Source organism: Balaenoptera borealis (genome assembly GCF_965194805.1).
Source record: "Balaenoptera borealis genome assembly, chromosome: 1".
Taxonomy (NCBI): Eukaryota; Metazoa; Chordata; class Mammalia; order Artiodactyla; family Balaenopteridae; genus Balaenoptera; species Balaenoptera borealis.
This window is the reverse complement of record NC_138860.1, coordinates 172,652,665-172,674,969: the sequence shown is the minus strand read 5'-3', so window position 1 is coordinate 172,674,969 and position 22,305 is coordinate 172,652,665. Positions and strand designations below refer to the sequence as shown.

Sequence of the window (22,305 nt, the reverse complement as noted above, 5' to 3'; positions counted from 1 at the left end):
CACACACTCACTCAGTTCTGGACAGATTCTGCCCCTTTGCTCAATCATGCAGTGTCTCAGGCCCAGCCTGCTGCCCCTGCTCTGCCCTCAGGGTTGCCCCTGGGTCCAGCCACTTCGAACCCACTCTGATCAGGCCAACTGTGGTATGCTGACCTGAGCTCTGGCTCCAGGAAGTAGGCCTCTGCCCCTGCTCTCCAGCTCAGCTCTATCCCGAGACACGGACCCACCTTAGCCACTTTCTATATCCTCTCCTATTAGCCTCTCTCTCCTTCTCTCCAGACTTTCAGGAACAACACTCCTCTTGTCACAGGGAGTCAGCCAGTATAGCCTGTCCTCAAGAGTCATGACTCCAAGGTCAGAATCTTCTCTTTGAGCCTCAACGTCCTTATCTATAAAATGGGGACAGAAATACCTACACCATCAATGATTCTAATGAAGGATAAATGCCTCCTAAACTGGAAGGTGCTTTTTCTACTAAAACCTGTCATACAAATAATGCTATAATACAGCTATACAATAAGTCTACACAATAGCTTCCATTTATAAGTTTACTTGAAGTTGCAACCACCCTGTAACCTTGGCACTCCCCAAGCCCTTTCCATGTTTCATTTTTCTCCTTGGCATTTATCAGCATCTAACAAACCATATATTTTACTGATTTTTGTGTTAACGGTTTCACCCTCTAAATGTAAGCTCTTTGAGGGCAGGGATTTTTATCTACTTTGTTTTCTGCTATGTGCCCTAAAAAAGTGCCTGACACCAAGTGTGCACTTGGTAGTTGAAGAATGAATGAATGAATCAAGCGCTTACTACATGCCCAGCACTGCACTCCGCACTCCTCACAGATGGTCTCATCTTAGGAGAGAGGTGCTTTCATTACCCCTCATTTTGAAAATGAGACATCAAGTGCCTTGCCCTGATCACACGGTAGGAAGCAGCCTGACTAGAATGTGACTCTAGAACCTGCCCTCTTGTTCACTGTGCTCTATTTCCTGTCCAGATGGGAGGTTATTTCTATTCCTACATTAGCTAGGCCTCTTGAATCTGTCATCCTCCCCATCTCCCTGGGGCTGTCTCTCTCTCTCTATGCCCCTGAGGCCACCAGCCCTCCCAACCCTCATTCTGACCTCCCTCAGCCATTTCCTCCCACTTCTCAGCCCTACACCAGGCTGCTCACTCACCTCAGGGCCTTTGTGGACGCTGTGCGCTCTGCCTGGAATGCACCGGCTCCCCATGTCTTTCAACTCTGCCTGTTTCTCAAGACCCACCTCTTCTGGGAAGCCTGGCCTCCAGTCTTCACTCGCTCCCTTCCCTGAGCTCATGCCTTGTTGTTTACTGCTGGGAAAACCCACTGGGGGAGCATATGCTGACTTGGTCCATTCCTCACTGTTTGCCGAGTTTGGAGGCTTTGTCCACCTCTGTCCCTCTCCTGGCCAGGTCTCTCCCTCCTTCCTCTGCGGGATCACTGCCCCCACCCCATGCCATCTCTTAATCAGGTTTAAAGCTCTGTAATCAAGAGCCTGGCTTTTGGGTCTCTCAAAACCCAGCTCCACCCCCTACTAGCTGTGTTCCTTTGGGCAGGTCACTACACCTCTCTCGACCTGTTTGCTACCTGCAAAAGGCGGATGACGTGAGCACCTCATAAGCCTCATAAGCTAACGTGCCGAGAACATGGTAAGCACTCACTAAATATCAGCCTGTGATCAGAATGTCGTTCATCCCCGTTTAGGCAAAGACCCTGAAAAGCCTCAGCCTACTCTTTTTCTCCTCCCTGAACAGTCCCCTGCCTCCTGAAAATGACTGATGACGATAATAAGATCGCTAACATGTACTGACTATTTATTATCTGCAGTGAGTAGAAATATGTCTGGCACCCAGCAGGTGCTCAATATTGCTTATTTAATAAATGAATTAACTAGTTTAATCCTCACAACACCCAATGGTGGTGGTGGGGGTGCACTATTATTATACCCATTTTACAGACAAGGAAATCAAGGCCAGAGAGGGTAAGCGACTCGTCATGGTTGGGACTTAAACCCAAGCAGTCTGACTCCAAAACCGAGACCCTCATTGGCCTCTTCATCCTCACTATTCCCATTCTGATCTGCTCCAATGCCATCTAGATGGATGCTCACTGGGCCCCTGCTCCAGAGCTCAGACCCTTCACATTTTATCTCATTTGAGCCTCACAAAATCCTATGGAGTCAGAGCCATCATTATTTTCCCTTGAGAGGTGAGGAAACTGAGGCTGAGAGAGGAGTCAAACGGCCACAAAGGATTCCAAGCCCAAACTCTTTCAACGGCATTGGGTTTTGTGCTGTTTCTCTCCCGTCTTACACAACTGTTGATAACTGTTCACACACACCTGCCTTGTTTTTCCAGTCAGTCAGAAGGCAAGCTCTCTGAGGGCTCAGTCTGAGGCAATGCTTCTGTCAACACTTCTGTGTCTCCGACCCCCTACCATGGCCAGAACTGTGGCCACAGGCCGTGCTCTAAAGGCTTCCTAACTGCAGATCTGTGCCTCCCAGCCAGGCACACCCTGACACTCTGCCAGCTTCCTTCACAAAGCAGGTCTAGATTTGTGGGCTCTCTCTGCCCTGTCAAACTTGGGTTTGGTGAGGGTGGGGCTGGAGCTCCCCTTCAACCAAGGCTAGAGGCTCCCCAAAGATGCAGTACGTCCTGGGAATTCAGGGCCATATCTCCCACTTAGAGCATTAAGGGGGCAGGATGGTATGGTGGCTCAGAACTAGGACTCTGGATCCCTGTGTTCCAAGTTCAAAGGCTTCTCCACCAGGTACTGGCTGTGTGACCTTGGACAAGTTATCAATACTTAACCTTTCTAAGCCTCAGTTTTCTGATACGTAAAATAAAGACGATAATAAGAGGACTACTATGATGATTAAATGAATATCTATTTATAAAGTTAGAAGAGTATCTGGGACGTGGTAAATGCTATGTGTTTGTTAAATAAATAAAAGTAGAGTTCCACCTAGCCATGGAAGGGTCCCCCTGGTAAGGTACAGTGCAAGTGACAAAGCAAACCCCAGTTCCAAACAGACAACTGAAGGCACCGAGGGAAATGGAAACAGGTGGCAGAGACCTCACATCTCGGGAAGCCCCTTGTGGCAAGGACCCACTCCTCTCCTCTCCCCACATCCTCGAAAGCCAGAGGACCCCATCTCCTGGCCCCATCAGTCTTCTGACCTAATCCCCCTACCCTAAGCCCCAAGCCACTTCCCCACCCTTCCCTCCAACTGTTAACTCCTTCTATGCAGCCAGATAGATTATAGCCAGAATCCAGACCCTGCTTTCCTTAGTTGCTGTGTGACCTTGGACAAGTCACTTAGCCTCTCTGAACCTCACTTCCTCCTCTCTACAGGGGATAATCCTCCCCTGGAGGTCTGTCCTAGAGATTAACTAATAACTGAAATCACGCCCATGGATGTGCTCACAGGTGTTTGAACATGCTAGTGTCCCATAGGCCTGACCACACCGATGGGCGTGCGGTTTGGGCACTGGGGTGGGGAAGGGAGCTGCCATTTAAAACTGACCCCCACTTTATAAGTTTTCCCAACAGCTCTTAAGCACCACTTCGGTTGGAAGCCAAGCTCCCTGTCCTTTAATCCACCACCTATGACATTAAAATACAGTTTCTTGGGGGGGGACGGGCAGGGGCCTCATGTTGGCCTCTCTTCACCAAGTTACTGCATCTGAGGCCCTGAGGCAGGCCTGAGGGGAGAAGAGGAAGAAGTAGGAGGGGCTACTAGTGAGGGGGGAGGAGAGGGCCCCTTTGGAGGAGAACCAGAGAGTGGAGAAGACCCTTGGATTGAGGGGCAAAGGGGAAGAGGGTCAGGCCCTCAAGGCCGTCCCGTGCCCCCACTGCTAACTCGGCAATCACCTGGCCTGGCCTTCCACCCTTCTGAAAAGGAAGAGGAGCCAGCGGCAGCAAGTTACAATAGACCATTACCCGCCATTAATTAATTAAAATAAACAGCAAATTAAATACAGCAAAATTAAAATAGCACAGGAAATTAATTCTCTGCCAGCCCCACCTCACAGGTGAGATGCTTAAAGAGCCCTTTGCAGCCAGGATCCCGGGCAGCTGGGGTGTCACCAGGACTTGCCTTAGACCACAACTCCTGGCAACACCAAATATAAATGAACCCAGTTACCCATGGGCGTTTACCTGGCTCTGCCACCCTGAGATTGGCCTCCTGGCTCCTTAACCCCAGGGGACTCTAAGCCCTGGGCCACATTCTTGAACCCAAGCCCTGCTCCTCTGTCAGTGGGCAGGAATAGTCCTGATACCCCCTGCACCAGGCACTGGGCACATGGCCTACATCTGCCACCACACGGGTCAGGGCAAGAGGGAAGACGGACCTTGGCATTCTATTCTGGTTTCCCTCTGAGGCTTGGAGTCAGATCCTGGCAAAGACCCCTTCCTTCCGTGTGGAGCTCCTGGCCCCTCATTTGCAGCGCCCAAAACCTGCCTCTGGGGAACCCCTCATTTTGCTCCTTTCTTTGGCTGAGAGTGCTCAGGAAGGAAGCACTGCTGAGACCCAGAATCCCAGGCCAGAAGATGCCCAACAAAGTAGGCTAGACCAACCCCAGGACATGATACTGGAATTCCCTCCTAAACAAGACTAAACTCATCACACAGATGGGGAAACTGAGGTCGAAGAGGGCAAGGCATTTTGTTCACCGTCACCCAATGGCTAACTGGCGGAGCCTGGAGCAGTCTCTAATGGACACATTCCATGTCACCACCAATAAATGGGATTTCTAGAGTGCAGCTCAGCCCGTGCTGACCCCCCCTCTTAGCCTGGCCACCAAGGTCTCGCCTCCATAATCCCATCCCACGGCACCCCCTTCCTGTGTCCCACACAACAGCCGGATTAGACTCCTTGCCCTCAGGCTGTCGTTCACAGGGCTCCTTCTCCCCAAAGCTCCTTCTCCCACCTCTGCCTGCCCAAGTTCAACCAGCCTCTTTAGGGTCCGGCTCAATGCCAGCTCCTTCGTGAGCCACCCACAGCCCTCATGCTCCTCTAACCTTCCGAGGTGCTTTGCCTCCACCCTCACACCCCGCGCTCTGTTCTCCACGTGAGCTGTGGTTACGGTGTGTGAGCTTCCCGAAGCCGCACACCACCTCCCCTCTGGGCCCAGCACCTGGCACAGTACCCAGCACTCAGTAGGTGCTCTGTAAAATCTCCTCCTCATCTGATGCCCTGCCATGTCCTACCGATAACTGACAATAATGGCTATTGTTTATCGAGCATATACCATAAGCCCGGCTCCGGTACTGTCTCCCATCCTCATGTGATGGACCCAGGTCACAGAGGTTGTGTGACTTTCCTGAGGTCACAGCTCTGGAACTGGAACCCCACTGGTTCTTGTGCCTAAATGAGTCTCCTTTCCTTCCCACTCACCTCTTCTAGGTCAGACCACCATCATTTCCTCACCCTGTCCTGTCACTAAAGACTTCCCATGACTCCTTGTGGCCCACTAGACAAAATCTAAACCCCTGAGCATGGCATCTAAACTCTGTGACATCTGGCTTCTTCCCTCTTTGCAGCTTCTCCTCTAGTCTCTGAGCGTCACCTCAGTTTCCAGCCTGCTGTATCTTGATTTACTTGTAGGCTCTGCATATGCTTTTCCCTCTGCCTAGAACACCCTTCCCCTACTTTTCCTCCTGTGAACTCCTACACATCTCTCAACATCCAAGATCAAGGGTTACCTTCCATTCTAGTCAGATGAGACAAGCAACAAACAAATTGGCCACACAACTGAGAGCTCTACGAGGGAAGGACCTCTGTCACCATAGTGTCCCCAATGCTTAACCCATAATCAGTGCTCAGTCAACATTTGTTGAATAGATGAATACTCTATATATTCTTGTTGACTAAACGGAGAAATGGCAAAAGAATACAAGGCCACAGTATGCAGGGCTGGAGGTGGAAGGGAAGAGACTGAGGCCAGGAAGGCCAAGGACGTGGTGGAGTACAGTGACAAGTACCCCAGGGGCTGCTCTGCAGAGAGCCGCGCTCTTGGCAGAGGGAGTGTTTGTGAGAGACAGAGGAAGGAAAGTGATGGTGTGAGGGAGGCTCTGAAAGTATGTGTGTGTGTGCACGCACGCGCGCATGTGAGAAGGCGGTGGGGATGTATGCGGGGGAGTGTGCGTGTGTGTGTGTGTGTGCTGCATTTGTGAATCAGTCTGTGAGAGCGGCGCTGAGGAAGCATGTGAAGGAGCGCGTGTACGTGGCTTGTGGGTCTGTGGCGGGGAGCCCGTGCGTTATATCTGTGCACGCGGGTCTGCGTGAGGAGGCGAGGATGTGGGCCACGAAGGCTGTGCCGGAGGCTGTGCGTGTCTGCGGGGCGAGGGGGTGGGGACAGTGATTGAGAAAGACAACAAGGGGGGGGACACCTGAGGGGGGTGTGAGGGAGAAACCGTAAGTGTGCGGGCGTGGAGGGTGTCGTGAGCACGTGCAGGAGGAGACGGTGTGCCCGTGAGTGTGCACAGCGCGGAGGGTAAGGTAGGATGTCAGGGCGCTGCTGAGGGTGTGGCTGCCATGGCCTCGGCCACGGGCCGGGAGCCAGAGGTGGGGGCTGGCCCTGGGCCCAGGGTGGGGGGCTCTGACCGAGCAGAAGGTTCCTCAGAGCTCTCCCTGGAGCCACCGGCGCCAGATCACCACGTCTCCAGGCAGAGAGGTCGAGCAGGAGGCCCAGATGTGTGTGCGCCTCACATTTTGTCCACAGCGAAACCTCTGGGCATTTATTTGTCTTTGTCTGTGTCCGGGTGTGCACGCCTGTGCTTGTGTGCGTGCTGCCGGCTGTGTGTCTGTGCCTGTCTTTGTCTCTGTATGTATCTGAGCCTTTGTCTCAGTGTGTGTGGCGGTTGGTCTAGGCTTGTCCACAAGACTGTGTCTGGAGTTGTGTGTGTCTACGTGTATCTGTGCCTGTGGGGCACCGGGCGTCCTTGATCTGTGCATGTCTAAGTACGGCTGCGAGCATCCCCCTGGACCGTCTGCTTGTATCTCTGTCTGTGTGGCCTTAGTGTGAGTGGGAGAACGTTGTGCTTTGGAGACTGTGGGTCTAGATCTCGGTGTATCTTTAAGTGTGAGTGTGTGCTTGTGTATCTGCATGTGACAGTCTGCCATGCGTTGTAGTATGGAAATGCTTATGTGTGTCTGTGGAAGGTGCATTTGTGAGACCAAGGATCTCCGTGTGTCTCTGTGCCTCTGTGTGTGTATGTGTGTGCTGGGTGTGAGGGGTTTGTCACAGACTGGTGAGCAAGTTAATCTCAGACTCCGTGACACGTGGAACAAAATCACGCTCCCATAATGGGATCATTCGTCTTCCTGTCCAAGGAGAGAACCAACTCTTCACCCTCCGCCCTGGGGGAGCCAGTGGGGCCAGGGCCAGGCTTAGGTCCCTATGCAGTCCCCCCTGTGGCCTCAGCACCCTACCCCCACCTCTCCTCTGCCACACCAGGCCCGTTCTGCCTCCAGAGTGCCCCAGTGCCCACTGCTGGCTGGGCTAGGCTCCAGGACATGTGACGGAGCCTTAGAGGCCTGTCCTGGGCCCCCCAGCCCCACCCACTGCTGAGGAGGGCCCTGCCCCAGATGGGAGGGCGGGTGCAGGAAGGAATCTTTGGGCCCCTCCTCCTCCCGGAGGGGAGGGACGAGCTGCAGGCCCGGCCGGGATTTTCCATCTCTCAGCAACAAGATTCCTGGTGAGCAGGCTGCGAGGCTTGGCAGGGCGCCTGCCGGAGACCCGCCCTCACCCGCCAGGACGCCTGGGTCCCCAGGGCCGGGCAGCAGCGGGTTCCCTGGGGAGCTAGGAGAGCCCTAGAACTTCAGGCTACAGCTGCCCGGGACTATGGGAAAGCCAGACCCTTCCAGGCTCCCACCCCCAACCACAGACGGCTCCTCAGCCCCCCAGGCAAACCGCCACCCTTCTTCTGGCCTCTCCCCAGCCTCAGCCTTTGCCTCAGAAAGCCATCGCAGACCAGCCACCCAGCACCACCCACTCCCTACCTGAGCCTCAGCACACACCCAGCCTGAGTTCAAGACCTCACCTCTGGGTTTGAGGGCTCTCAAGGCCAGGACTGTGCTGCTTATCTCAGAATGGGGCTTCTGAGGACAGGGCCATGTGTCCCGCAGCTGTGAAATCCCTCTTGGTCTTAGTACTCCTTCCTGACTGAGCGGTCAGGCACCAGGAGAGGATTTCAAACCCAAGGCTGGGGAAACTGAGGCAATGAAGCTCTCTGCCCTGCCTACCGTTATGAATCAGAGGCCAAATCCAGTAGTCTAGACACACAAGTTCTTAATTCTGTCCAGCGGCAGTGGCTGCAACTCGTTCTTCCCCATAGGGGGTGCAATTTTGGGGGGGGGGCATCAGTTGGAGGGAGAGGGGAATGGGCAGGTGGAACCCCCTCAACCCTCAGTCTTGGAGCAGCCGGAGAGCAGGTTTGGTAAGAGATTAAGGTCGAGGAGAAGAGAACCGAGACGCTCCAAGATTTATGAGCCTAATTCTTCTCCCTTAAATTCCCCTCCAAGCCCCCCAGCCCTAGCCTGGTCCCTCCAGGGTCATGCTGTGGCCCCAGGCCAATGTCAAGGCCTTAACCCATCCATCAGCTGTTGCCAGGGAGTTTCCACCCCAATGGGTCCCAAAGGGAGGAGCTCAACTGACACTAGGGGCCCAGACTGACGGGGAAGGGGCATGGCCCTAAAGAGGCAGCCAACAGCCCCCTGCACCCTCCCAGGATGTAGGGGCTCACAACCTCCAGGGAAGAAGCTAGGCTGGTGGGTGGGGTCCAGGAGGAGGTGACCTCCCAGCTCTGGCACCACTCCCAGCCCCGCCCTTCCAACAGGCCAGGAGACCTGGGATCCCATGGGGCACTACAGCTCACAGGGTGTGTGACCTTGGGCCGTTGCTGCTCCTCTCCAGGCCTCAGCCTCCCCACCACACAATGCAGGAAGTGGTTAGGATACCCCAGGCGTCCCCCCTTCAGCTCCGCTCCTTCAGCGCTAAGCCCTGCCCTCTCTCCAGTCCAGGGGTGTCACCTAGAGTCTGGGCCAGGTCGGGTGAGGCTTTGGCAGGTAACTGGAGGAGTCCCTGAAGCCACCCAAGTCAGAGCTGAGGAGCGTATGGTGCTCACTCCTCCACCGCACATGCATTTTCCAGAAGAGTGAAACTGAGGCCCTGAGAGAAGGTCAGGGTCTGCACCAAGACCTGAGTTTTACTGGTGGGATGGTTAAGAGCACGGGCTCTGGGGACAGAGAGACTTAAGATTAAAATGTCAGCTGCAACAGAAACTTGTTATGTGAAGTCCCTTGCCTTCTCAGCCTCAGATTCCTCATCTATAAAATGGGCAATAGTGCCTCCCTCCTACGACTGCTGAGTTGAAATAAGAAAACGCATGTAAAGGGCTCGGCCAGCGTAGCAAACGCTTGGACAACGGTAGCTATCATGACTATGGGTAGTATTAACACAAAGCCAAGTGGCCGGGGGGGGGAAGGGTAGGTGGGGTCCCGACCTGGCTCATCCTCTAGACCAGGAGGGCCAGCCAAATTCCTCGAAGCCCCCCAGCTGTCTCCCCTCTTCATTAAAGGCCTCTCATTAGTGAGCCTGGGCACCTGCCCCTCCACACGTAATAAGCCTCATTAGTATCTTAGCCCCAAGCTCTGAGCCCAGAGTCTGTGCATGTGCACACGCATGAGGGTGGGGGGCTGCGACAGGCCACCAGCCAGGAGACAGCATCCCCGCCAACCACACCCCCTGCCTGTCATCAGCAGGGCCCGTCACCACCCAGCTTGTCACCTGCCTGCCTCGCACCCGCACCACCTGTCACCCACCCAGCTCGTCACCCACCCAGCCCATCACCTGCACCACCTGTCACCCACCCAGCTCGTCACCCACCCAGCCCATCACCTGCACCACCTGTCACCCACCCAGCCTGTCACCAGAGCTGCCTGACAGGCCTCTGGGTGGGGGACAGTAGATGGGGAGGAGAAGACCACAGGGGTGTGGAGCTGGGGGCCCCAGAGACCCTGTAGGACCCCCACTTCAGCTCAGCATCCTGCAGCATCGCCATGGCAACGTCTCAGCCGCAACCACTTTCCCAAACATCCCCCGCCCCCCCCACCCCCCCACCCCCCCCAGGCCCTGCTCTTAGCTGAGCTGAGGCTGAGAAGAGCCTTGAGTGACAGCAGAACGGGACAGGAAGGAGGTGCTCATCAGCTGGCTGGCCTTGGCCATCCCTGCCCTCTCTGGACTTGGTTACTCCATCTGCAAAATGGAGGGGCTGGAACTGGGGAGGTCCCTGTACAGCGGGTCATCCCTTCCCAGCCTGGATTTGCTGAGCCAGTGGCCAGTTAACCTGTGAAGGCTGGCGGGGGCTGGGTACAAAAGGCCAGGGGGTTCTGGGTTCTTCCACACTCCTTTGCCCTGGCCCAGCTCACACAGGCTGGGCCTCTGGCCCAAGCTCATATAGCAAAAGAAGAGGAGCAGGCTGGAAGGGAGAGGGGCTCTGCCACAGGACTGCCAGCTGGAGATGATGCCACAGTGGGTGACCCAAGGCTGAGTTGGCCCCCACCTCCAAGCTGCATTATTTATAAAACCCAGAGCTCCTAGCCGAGCAACAGCTGCGGTGCCGCCCCTCCAGGGGGCACAGGCAGTGGTGGAAGGGTGGTGCCTCCCCGGGGGAGCCCCCTGGGGTCCCGGGCTCCCTCCACAGCTGGCCGGGGCAGGGGCTGAGGTGGGAAAGGGGCGGCCGCGCCATCCTTCCCCTCCCAGCCCCCTCTCCTCTCCTCTCCTCCAGGCAGGCGGCGATAGGATTACTTCTGCATGACTGCCCGCTCCACAGGGTTCCAGAGACCCTCCTGCCTGCAGCAATCTTTAAAATTCCTGTAGCCCGGCCTCGCTCCCTTTCTCCCCACAGTGAATGCTCCAGCTTCTACCGCAGTGTGCCCGCGGCCGCCGCCACCACCACCAGCGAGCTGGCCGGGGGCCCAGGTCCCCGGAGCCATGGGCAAAGGTAGACCCATCCTCGGGGTGTCCCTCAGAACCCTCTGAGGCCCAGGCCCTGGCCCATCCCCTCCGGCCCCTGGTGCCCGTCCAGCCCCACAGGGCAAGGCTCAAGCTGGGGTCGGGCCTGCCAGCTGCGCCAAGGAGGACCAGCACATACGTGCAAACACACCTGGTGGGTCTTGGCGTGCCTGGCCACATCCTCTGCTGCCAAAACCTGGATGCCCCCACCTCTGCTCTAACCGCCCCCTCCCTAACCTCACTAACCCTTGCTACCCCTGGGGTGGGCAGACAGCTGGGCCAGGCCAGCGTCTGTGGCTCCCCAGGGCACAGGAAGCAGGCAGGAGATCGATCCACTGAATTTTTTAAGGCTCTAATGGAGCCTGCCTCCCCAGACTTGGGGCCTGGGACACAGGCAATCTCTCAGGGACCCCTCCCTCAGCACTGCAGTTGTTTCCTCTTTCAGGTCTAGGGGGTCGGGGCACCGTTCTAGGAGCCTTCACCCCAGCAAGAGAAGAGGCACGAGGGGCCCCTGGGAAAGAGATGGGATTGGGGGGCTGTGAGCAATACCCAGAGGCCCCCCCCCAGTCTCCCCAGCCCTAATGCAGGCAGAAGCAGCTCAGCCTCTAAATCACTCCCCTCATGCTGCCCTCTGAGGCGGATTCTGTGCATCTGTAATTAGGGGGTGGAACAGATGGTGGAGATTCCGTTTAAAATCATGCATCTAGTAAAGTAACCTTCACTGTCGGAACTGACTCCCAGGGAGACCAAGCCCCAAGCCCGGATCTGGGGGGGGTGGGAGGGGAAGCATGTCAAGCCAGCACCTTCTGCATCTTTTTTCCTGAAGCTTCAGGCCCAATGTCCCCCTCAGGTGAGCCCAAGAAGAGGGGGATTTGGCAAGCACCTGAGAAAGCACAGGCTGGGGGTAAATCCCCCTGTCCAGGCCCCCCCCTCACCCCTACACGCCAGAGTCAGGGCAGGGCTGGGTACTCAGAGTTCTTGGCTGACACACCAGGACGACCAGGTGCCAAGAGCCCCCAAAGAGGCCCCAAACCCCCAAAAGCCCAGGCCAGGGTGCCCAGAGCACAGGGTCTTGGGTGGGGCAGCTTTGAACCAGATGTACAGCCTCATTGTCCAGGAATGAAAGGCCTGGGGCAATGAGGGGGGGTGGAGATGCCTCCCCAGGCAGAGGAGGCTCTGGGAAGTGGGGGAGGACCAGGCAGCTGAGAACTAGAGAGAGCACAGAAGAGTGGGCCAGTGTGTCTGCAAGGCTGAGGCTATGGGTGCGCGGGGTGGGGGTGGGGGGGGTTTGGGGGAGGGAGGCTATGGGGAGGGTTTGGGGGAGGGAGCCTGGGGAGAACAAGGTGGGATGGGGGAGCGGTGATGGAGAGCGCTGAGGACGGAGGCTGTGCTGGAACGTGTGATGGTGGGAGTGCGGGCTGCAGGGTGAGGTGTGGGCGCAGGGCAGAGCTGCTCTGAGGGGTGACTGGGCTGGGGCTGTGTGTGTTTGCGTATGAGTGCGGGACTGGTGTTTGGAGAGGGGTGGGGGCTGTCCCTGGGCCCTTGGATGGCTGAGGAAAGTACTGGAGCTGGAGCTTGCTGGGGAACGCACAGAGAACTGCTTGTTTGCAGAGGTGCTGGGATCTGGGGTGTGTGTGTGCGTGTGCGTGTGCGGGGTGCGCATGCATGTGCACGGCCTGGCAAGTATGAGAAGCTTGAGGGGACATTACTGTTCAAAGACGCACTATGTCTGTGTGTTTGAGGTAAACGGTGTGGCTGCAGGGTTGTCCCCCTCTGAGTGGGTGTCGAGGCGGTGTGTGTACGTGTATGTCGCGGGGAGAGTTTGGAAGGGTGTAGGGGGCTGTATCGGTGTGTCTGGGGACGTGCTGAGCTGCAGCGGAGGGAAACGCTGGGGCTGTTGGGAGAGTCTGTGGGTGTCTGGTTAGGTGCTGGGGCTCAGAGAGCCTGAGTGTGTGGAAGGTATCAGGGCTACAGTAGGGTCCTGGGTGTATCTGGGGAGGTGCTGGGGTTGGAGGAGGAGATGATCTGTTTGAGGATGTGGTAGAAGCCTTGTGTGTGTGTTGGGGTGTCTGGGGGTATATTGGGGGTCATAAACATCTGGGTTTTGGTTAAGTACTAGGGCTGTAATATGTGTTTGGGTGGGTAGGCATGTGGTGGTTGTGCGTTTGGGGGCGTGCTGGGGCTGTGTGTTTAGGGGTGCTGGAGCTGTCAGTGGGGAAGCGGTTGTGTATTTAGGAGGTGCGAGGGGCTGGAGTTGGGCCCCTGTGCCCAGACAAGTGATGGGGCTGCGGCGTGAGGGCAGGTGCCCCTGAGGAGGTGAAGGGCAGAGTCCTGGCCTTTGCTCAGGGGCCCACCTCGGGGCTGCCCGCTAGAACCCCTCTGCTGGGGGTGCCCGCCCACCCCCAGACCCCACGTCCGGGTGTCGAGACAGGCAGTCCATCTGTCTCTTCCTGCGCCCAGGCCGGAGGAGCAGAGCCGCCTCCTCGCTCCGTGGGGGGAGGCAGTGGATCCCAGCCCACCCATCTGCCTTCAGATGGTCGAGGCAGGAGCCTCCACAAAGCTGCCTGGAGGGCATCCCTGTGTGTTTGAAGAGGCACGGGCTGAGGGGTGGGGGGGAACTGCACAGCAAACGGTCCTCACGGAGGCTCCTTTGAAAACCACTGACGCCAGGAGAGACGAAGAGGGAGGACAGGGGCGGGTATGTCTGTCCTTGTGTGTCTGTGCGGGTCAGCGCCCGACTGTGTGCCTTGGAGCCCCTTCGCCTGTGTTCATGCCAGTGGCCTCTGTTCAAGCAGCATCCTTGCCTTGGAAAACCGCCCTCCAACCCAGGCTACGAGCTCACAGCCTCACACAGGCAGCTACCCCCTCATCCATGCACCCTGCCTACACTATACTCACACGCAAACACCCCCCACGCCTTCACATCTGCAGAATGCTGCACCCTGGTACACATGGCCCTCAGTCCCAGGGTCCTAGTCCTTCACATGTGTACGCCCATCACACACACCCGCTCACTGCAAAGCCAGGTACAGCCACATGCACCTGTCACATATACATGCCTCCACACAGACATACCCGACAAGTAGCTGTCACACCCACACCCACACACTCCACACACCTCGGGGAGTGGATCTCCCTGTCACACCCATATCCCACCTCATACGCACTCAGTCTCTCTCACACACATTGTAACAGACACTCACCATCCCTTATACCTGTACATACGTGCACATGTTTGCACATGTGCACACACACTCTCACCAGTTCTCAGCTCTTTCACACCAGCCCATTTCTCGGTGTCCAGGCCAGGCCCTGCAGGAGGGCTGCCACCGGCTGAAAGTGTCTCTTGCCTCCCTGCCCTGCCAGCTAGGTCAGAGTAGGGGGGCATACCTCCCCACCCCACCATGACACCATGGCTCCCTGGGAACCCTGATCTTCCCCTCCAGAGGTAAAGAGTCCTCTCTCTGCTCTGGGGTGACTGCCACTGTTGTGTGAGAGTGTGACTGTGTATGTGTGTGTATCAACATGTTTTGAGAAGCCACGATGAGGCCTGTGTGTCACTGCCTGTATGGGTAAGAAAGCATAGGGACAGGTTCACCAGTTATGCTTGTGAGATTCAAGATGAGTGTGAGAGCAGAGACATGTATGCCACAAAATGTGTATTTGTGAGTGTGTGTGAGGCCAGGCCCCTGTGGACAGGTGTTGAGTGTGTGCGGGTGCACTTACATGAGGAAACACACAGTGAGTGTGAGTGGGGAGTGAGTGGGGAGTATTCTGAGATATTTTCTGAGACAAGAGATACGTACATTTGTAAGTAGGGGTCAGGGCTAGGAGAGGCACCCTCCGCAACTCCCTCCCCCTACAAAGAGATCAGGGGAGAGGGGTCTCTGGGATCTGGGGGGAGTGTGTGTGTGTGTGTGTGTGTGTGTGTGTGTGTGTGTGTGTGTGTGTGTGTGTGTGTGTGTGTGTGTGTGTGTGTGTCTTCCTCTCTCTCTTTCTCCCTGACCTCTTTAGCAGCTGGAAACTGAGCCGGGGGTGGAAGGAATGGAGACTTGGCTGGCCTGGGGGTTTGGGGAGGGAAGCAGGAGAAAACACCTTCCAGATTCTCATCAAATCCTTGTTTGTGGTTTGTAGCCTTCAGTCTCTCCTCTCTCTTTCTCTCGGTCTGGGTTTCCCCCTTTCTTTATCTCTTCCTGCCTCTCCCTCTCTCCCCCATATCTCTCCTTCTCCCATCTCAGTCACCTTGTCTCCCCCCTTGGATCTCCCTGTCTCCAAGTCTCTGTCTCTCTCTGTCTGTCTCTCTCTCCCCAGGCCCTTCCGTATTTCTGACTCCTGTCTCTGCCAGCACCTCTGTATGTCCGTCTCTCCCAGTCCTGGTCCATCTGTCCGTCTCTCTCCGTCTGCCTGTGCGTGGGTGTCTCTGTCCATCTGCTCCGCCACCCATCTGTCTGGTTGTCTGTGCTAGTCCTTCTGAGGGTGCCCACTCGCTCACCAAGACGCCCTCCCCCAGGTCAGCAAAGGCCTCTCCTGGCTCAGGGGGCGGGGAGGGGGTGCAGAGCTGCAGCTTCTGGAAGCTTCAGTAGCAGCTGGGCTGAGCTGGGAGTTCGGGGCCAGCCAGCTGCAGAAGTGGCCCCTCCCCTGGGCTCCCAAGCCAAGGACCCCAGAGCAGAGAGAGGAGAAAGCAGGGCCTCACTGCAGCTGAGTCCGTGTGTGTGCGTAGGGGGAGGCAGGGGGCCTCACTTTGCCTTCGCTTCACCGTTCCCCCCCAAAGCCAGACCCTGTAGGAGAGGAAGCTTCAGTGCCCACCTCCCTCATCCCCTCACCAATGGAAGAGACGCTGGGGATCCAGGAGGGAAGGGCTGGGGGATGCCAGGCCTTGGGCGAAGCCATAGCTTCCTGTCAGATGGGTGGGAGGGGGGCTCCTTCCCTCCTCCCTCCCAGGCAGTCCTTGGGGATCCCTCCAGTTCTGGTCCCAGCTCCAGACACGAGGGGCCGCATAGGCAGTTCTCACCAGCTCCCACAGGGCCATTCCTACCTCCCAGCTGCCCCAGAGCCTCTGACCCACAGGGATAAGGCGGAGGGGGGTGGATCACACGGATGTCTCCTCCCTCCCCAAATGGAGGTTGGCTCTGGACATCTGGAGTTCGTGGCCCTGTCTACGCCCCGGCCATCCTGAGAGGCCCCTGGCAGTCCACCTACCATTGCCAGCCCAGCACCACACACACACACTGCACCCCAGCACTCGTGGCCCACCATCGCCACTCCCTGGCCCAGCAACTCTGAGGGCTCAAGAGGAGCCCTACCGCGGAGACCTGCACCCTACGCTGACTGGTGGCAGCCTCCAGCAGGGCCCCCGGCACAAAGCCAGCAGCTGGAGGAGGTACCCCTCAACACTCCCCAGGAGGCTCTGTTCCTCCCTCTCTAAGAAGAGCTCACAGTCCAAATCCCACAATAGATGGGGAAACTGAGGAAGGGATGGGATGACACAGTCAGTCATTCTTCCTGAGACCCTGGGGTGGGATCAAAAATGAGGAATAGGGAATGAAAAGGACGCCGCAGGGGCAGAATCTGGCTCCTTCCTGACCTGCCACGGGCAAAGTCCATGTTGGCTGCACAGCCCTGCACAGCCCTGCCGCTGGGCCAGGGCCAGGGGCTGGCTCCCTCCCTCTAGAGCTCTCCTTGCCCCTGGCTGGGCCCCCTCCCTCTCCTCGCTTCTGAGCAGCCCTCCCTGCCCTCTCCCTCCCAGCCCTGGCTCTCTCATCCTCAGCTCTTGGAAGCCTGACTCACTGTTTCCCCTCCTCTCTCCCCTCCCTCCCTCTCTCTCCCAGCAGCGGCGCCTCCCCCTCCCCTGGGGGGGGCTCTGGCCACAAGGGTGCCCGCCTGCTCCTCTCCCCAGGCTCTGGCCCCCTCCGCACCCAGGAGGCCCCCTGCAGCTGTTCCAGCTCTCTAACTACAGAGAGGTGGACGGAAAGAGCCTAGGTCCCAGGCAAGCAAGGGGAGGGGGCCCCCTCTAGACTGGATTTCCTCCTGTCAGACAAGGTGGGGGGGATCCAACCGGATGACACCCCTGGTGTCTCTAACGGTCCTAATGTTCCCCGCTTTTAAAAGCCCAGTGCCTCTTGACACAGAGCGCCCACAACCTGTGGGGCGCTGTACCTGCCTCAGGCTCCGCCCCCAGGTCCAAAGAAGAGCTCGGCTCTGTTCCCAGACATTTGGGGAGTCGGGAGACGCTGCCCTGGGGCAGGAGCATTAGTCAAGTGACCCCTGGAATCCCCCTGTCTCCCCGTTCTCCCTCCTTCTGTGGGAGAGCTTCCTTCTCTCTCTCTCCCACCTGTCCTCCTCCCTCTTCCCAGAGACATTTGCTTGTCTCTCCTCCAGATACAATCCTAGCAGCATTTGATCTTGGGTGAGAGGCTCTCAGTGCCCGCGCATTTTGGGCTGTGGGGTGGGGAGTGGCACATGCCTAGGCCTTCTTGGTCCCCTGGATGCCATCTCCAGGGGCTGTGATCCTGGCTCTTCTCCTTGACCGTTTTCTCTCTCACCCCCTCATCACTGGCTTCTGTCACCATCTTTTCCTCTTTCCACCTCATGTGAGGCTGTCTGGGTCTCTTTCCTCCCCACCTCCCCCAGCTCTCTCCCTGGTGGGCCCATCTGCTGACATTAGCAACAATGTTACCCTTGCTCCCCCCCCTTCAGTTCCCAGCTCCACCCCATCCTGGCTCCCCCCTCCCTGTCTCTGTCCCAAGAGACCCAGGGGACCTAGAGGCAGAGCTGGGCTCCATCCCATAATGGTGAGTCTGCTTGACCTCACTAATCACGCCAGAAGTGCCTGGGCATCTGGTATGAAGGCATGGCACCCTGTGGTCTTGGGTGGCTGGCCTGAGGCACAGAGCTCTGTATTCCACAAACCAAAAAAAAAAAAAAAAAAAGAAGTTGACTTGGGGTGGGGCAGAGGAGAGAAGAGGGGAAGTGAGGGGGACCAGGTTTCCCTGGAGGAAGCCCCTGTCCAATGGGGAACAGAGGCAAGAGGAGGTAGTGGCTCGAGCCAGCGCTCCAGGCTGATTGAGAATAAGTAATGTCCCTCTGGGGCTCTGCCGGTCCAGATCAGCCCCCTCTAAAAAAAAAGGTCTTCTGCCAGGGACAGTTTGCCCCCCAAGCCTCCAGCACAGCCACACCAAGCAGGTAAAGATCCCGTCTCTTAATCTCCTTTAGAATCCAAATCCATCCTCCCTACAGTACACCTCCACTTAGCTCAGCAGGGGGTTCCATAAGCCTCCCGGCCCAAATCTAACCAGGTGGAATGGGAGGGGACAAAGCCCCCCAGCTCCCACGCCCCCTCACCAAAGGCCCCATCAAGGGCTGGGGAGCAATGCAAAATAATCCTGGAACCCACACACCTCCAAACTGAGAAGCAACGCTGTCCATCCACAGCACCTGGGGGTGCTCGGGCTCCCTGCCCCCACGACCCTGTTCCAGACCCCCCAGCCCAGCAACCATAATAAGCAGCAAGCTCTTTTTCTTTATGACACCAAATTCCTCCAAGCCGAACAGCTCCTTCCATCACTACCTCAGCCATAGATCACATTAAAAACTCACAGAGGGCAACTTAAACACATCACATTTGTTTCTCTCTATATTATTTCAAAAGTAACGGCATTAAAAATGGATTTTACTACAGAAAATAAATATCAGCACGTGGGCCGGGAGCCCAGGCAAGGGGAGAGAGCCCACCAGGAGAAGGTCCCTGAGGGCTTGGGCACAGCTCAGGCACCGACCAAGGAGGTGGCTGAGAGGACAGACTACACCCGGGGTGGGGTGGGGTGTGGGGGGAATGCCTGGGGAGGGGGCAATGCCCACCCACCTGGGCACCTGCCCCAATGCCAGACCAAGAAGGACAACGAGTCACTGGTTTGAACTGGTCCCCCAAAGCTCATGCCCTCACTGATCTTTGCAACCTCTGGAGGGTGGGAGCTCTGGGGCAAGAAGTTCACTAGTCTCTGGGGGTTATTCCAACTATTGACACAGCAGAAGAAAAAAATGAATTCAACTTACTATCCAGTTTGATTTTCCATTACTATAAAAATAAATATACATCTGCTCAAAGGAGGGAGATGGCAAGCTGCAGGCACATGCCACCTGGGGGGTCCCCCCCGCAGCTCACCACCACAACCCAGCCTGCCCCTCCAGGCGGCAGGGGTGGGGGCTGTGTGTGGGTGGGGGACGGACCAACTGGTAATCTGTCACCTACAGCCCCAGCTCACACAGCTACACACACCGGGCCACACGGAACAGGAACAAGCCAACAATAGAAACACCCCAAATGCTCCTGGCAGGACTCTGCCCAGGCCCGGGCGCATGCCCCCGCCCCGCCGGCGGCAGCAGCGGACAAAATGTGGCCACCCTGACCCGGAGGCAAAGCTTGTCCTCACACCCTGAGCTCTGCCCAGGGAGCTGGGGCCAAGTCCCGCCTGACACCAACTGGTCCGGCGGGAAACGCCTGCCCAGCCAGACAGGCACAGGCCCCCCAAGGGTCCCTCCTTGTGCTCAGGGGCCAGGCTGGTGCAGCCTGGCCCTACCTCCCAGGGTGACGCCTGGGCCCAAATTCAGCTGGCCCTGCCAGTCAGGCACTGGTGCAGAACGGAGGGCACCAGGCTCAGCCCCTCCCAGCCCAGCCCCAGGGCCCCCAAGCTAGGAGGGAGGGGGGACTCCCCACCCCTCCACATCTGGCCCTGGCCCCCAGGGTCTGCGGTAGAGAATTCCCGCCCCCGCTTCTCTCTCTCTCCCTCCTCCCTCTCAGTGCCCGCTGCCCGCCTCAGGGACGGCCCCAGCTCCCGCCTCCGGCCAGCAAGGCCCACATCCTTCCTCCCTCAGCTGGCCCCTTCGCCTGGCAGGAGGCTGGGGGGTCAGGCTGCTGGGGAACCCCTCCAGCTCCCATCAGTCTTCATCCCCAGCCCCCAAACTCTGGGTTGCTGTCCCTTTTCCTGTAGAACAGGAAACAAGGTTATTTCCTAGACTCAGAGCCAGCCCCCTGCCCCTCTGGCTCTGCCTGGGGACCAGGACCCAGCAGGGGAATGCGCCCTTAGCCAGAAAGCAGAGAGATTCTGCAATTCACCCCCCAGCTACCGGCCCAGGGGGCTGACAGCTGTCACTCAGCACCCCACCCCCTGGGGAAGAGGGGGCCGATTCAATCAGAGCCTCAGAGGAAACGCATTGATAGGCGATTATTTATTTATTTATGCAAAAGTGAGCCGACTTTGTTCACCAGGTAACCGGGCACGCGGCCCAACCCCTACGGCCCTGGCCGCCCCCAAATCCCTCCTCCGCCCCACACCCCCTCCGGGTCATTAGGTCCCCGCCCCTCAACTCCCAGAGCACCAGCAGAACCTTGGGATTTGGGGGTTGAAGGGGAGGGGCTCCTCCCTCCGCAGTCTCCCCCTTTCCCAGGGCCGTTCCTAAAATCCAGCCTTGTTCTCCGCTCCCACGGTCCCCCCCTTCACCCACCCCCCCCACATTCTCAGCAAGCTGGAGAGCAAATTGCAGTTTTAAATCCAAAGACGGAGGGAGGGGGAAGGAGGAGGGGGCGCGCGGCAGCGCTGGGCGCGCACCTCGCCCCCGAGCCGGGGGAGCCGCGGGGCGGCCAGGAAACCCGAGAACCCCCCCTCCCCGCCCCCCCTTCTCGTCCACCTCCCCCTCCCCCTTCCCGGCGCTGCCTGCCAGGCTTCGAGCCGAGCCCAGCCGAGCCGCGGGCCCCGGTGGAAACAAAGACCGATCGCACCGCGGGCACCGCAGCCACGGGGTCCGGCGGACCGGACCCGGGCGCGCGGAGGGGGCGCGGAGCCCCCCCGGTGCGCTGCACAAAAGAGCCCGGCCGGCCGGTCCCCAGCGGGGGTCTAGGGCTGGGGAGGAGGCGCCACTCACCGGAGTGCTGGGCTGCCGGCTCCGTTGGTCCGAGCCAGGCGAGGGGCTTTGGGGGGCGTCTGTCTTCCGGCCGCGGCAGCGACGCGGGCGCTCGGCAGCTGGGGAGAGCAGTCGTGGTGGAGCCCTGAGCCGCCCGCCGTTGCTGACAGCATGGCTCGCGCCTCGGCTCACATTCTCCGCCGCTAACTCCGCTGGACACGGCCCCCCGCTCTCGCGGCGCCCCCCACCTCGATCACTCCTTCGCTCTCTGTGCCCACCTCGCTCCCCCCACCGCGCACACACTCTCACAGCCCTGGACACCCCCGCCCCCACCCCCCCCAATTGCAAACCTGGGAGGGAACGCGCCCCGCGTAGTCCTCCTCCTGCTCCTCCTCCTCCGCCCTCCTCCCTCCTGCTCTCTCTGGCTGTCTGTCTGTCTCTCTGACTGTCTCTATCTCTCGCTCCCTCTGCCTTTCTCTGCTTTCAGAGCTGGGTGGGAAAAGGAAATGAGGACAGAAAGCAGACGCTGGCTTTGGGTGGTGGTAGCTGGATTCCCTCTCTCCCTCCCTCCCCCTCCTCCCCTCCCTCCTCCTGCCTTCTGCTCTCTCCGCTGCGAGCGGGGCTGAGCGCAGCCTGGCGGGTGGCTCGCTTTGCCCGCCCGCCCGCCTGTCTGTCTGTCTGGTCTGCCTCGCTCGCTCCCTCCCTCCGTCTCTCGCCCTCGCCCTGCCTGCCTGCCTGCCTCTCTCCGTCTCCGCCGCCGCCGCCGCTGCCTCTGCGAGCTCGCCTTACCTTCGCCGCTCACCATCCGGAACCCCAGGGGGGAGCGCGCGCGCGGCACGCCGGGACTTGTAGTCCCCGCCTCGGCCGCTCGGCGCGCGGGGCGGGCGGGGCGGCGCCAGCAGCTCCGACGGCGCGGCCGGGACCCTGCAGGGACCCCAGCGCCCGGGCCCTTGCGGCCGGGGCGAGTCCTCTTTTACCAAGGGGTGCTGGTTCTCCCCAAGGATTGGGAACGTTTCCCACGTTCCTAGTCCCCCGCGGGGGCTCTGGCTTGAGCAGAGGTTACGGGCGGGAGGGAAGGGGCGGGGTCTGCGAAGGGAATGAGAGTAGAACAGGGAATCGAAGGATTAGCTAAAGGGCCTGCTACTTTCTGGGGCATCCCAATTAAATAAGAGAGGAAGAGGAAAGAGGAGAGGACCGGCTCCCTGAATTTGGGGCGTTCTCCCTTTATGAAAAGGTTTCCTACTGAGTAAAGCGCAAGGGTTTATGGCGAGAGGGCTGCTCTAGAAACCTCAAAGCCCACCAGCACCTCCTCCTCACTCAGTGACCCCGTCTCAAGTTCTGAGCTCTGGGTTTAGCGACCCC

General features: G+C 58.4%; 1 protein-coding gene across 5 annotated transcripts in view; it reads right to left on the bottom strand.

The window, feature by feature from the left end:
• Positions 1 to 21,760, bottom strand: part of AHDC1 (AT-hook DNA binding motif containing 1) — a 63,881-nt gene extending 42,121 nt beyond the window's left edge. For 2 of the 5 annotated variants that reach the window (XM_082397748.1, XM_082397750.1), the window contains exons 1-2: positions 21,294 to 21,671; positions 20,965 to 21,062 (exon numbers count right to left, since the gene is read on the bottom strand). The gene's annotated coding sequence lies outside the window, so the exon portion shown is untranslated. The other 3 variants (XM_082397749.1, XM_082397751.1, XM_082397752.1) reach the window with 3 other exon arrangements.
• Positions 21,761 to 22,305: the final 545 nt, after the last annotated feature.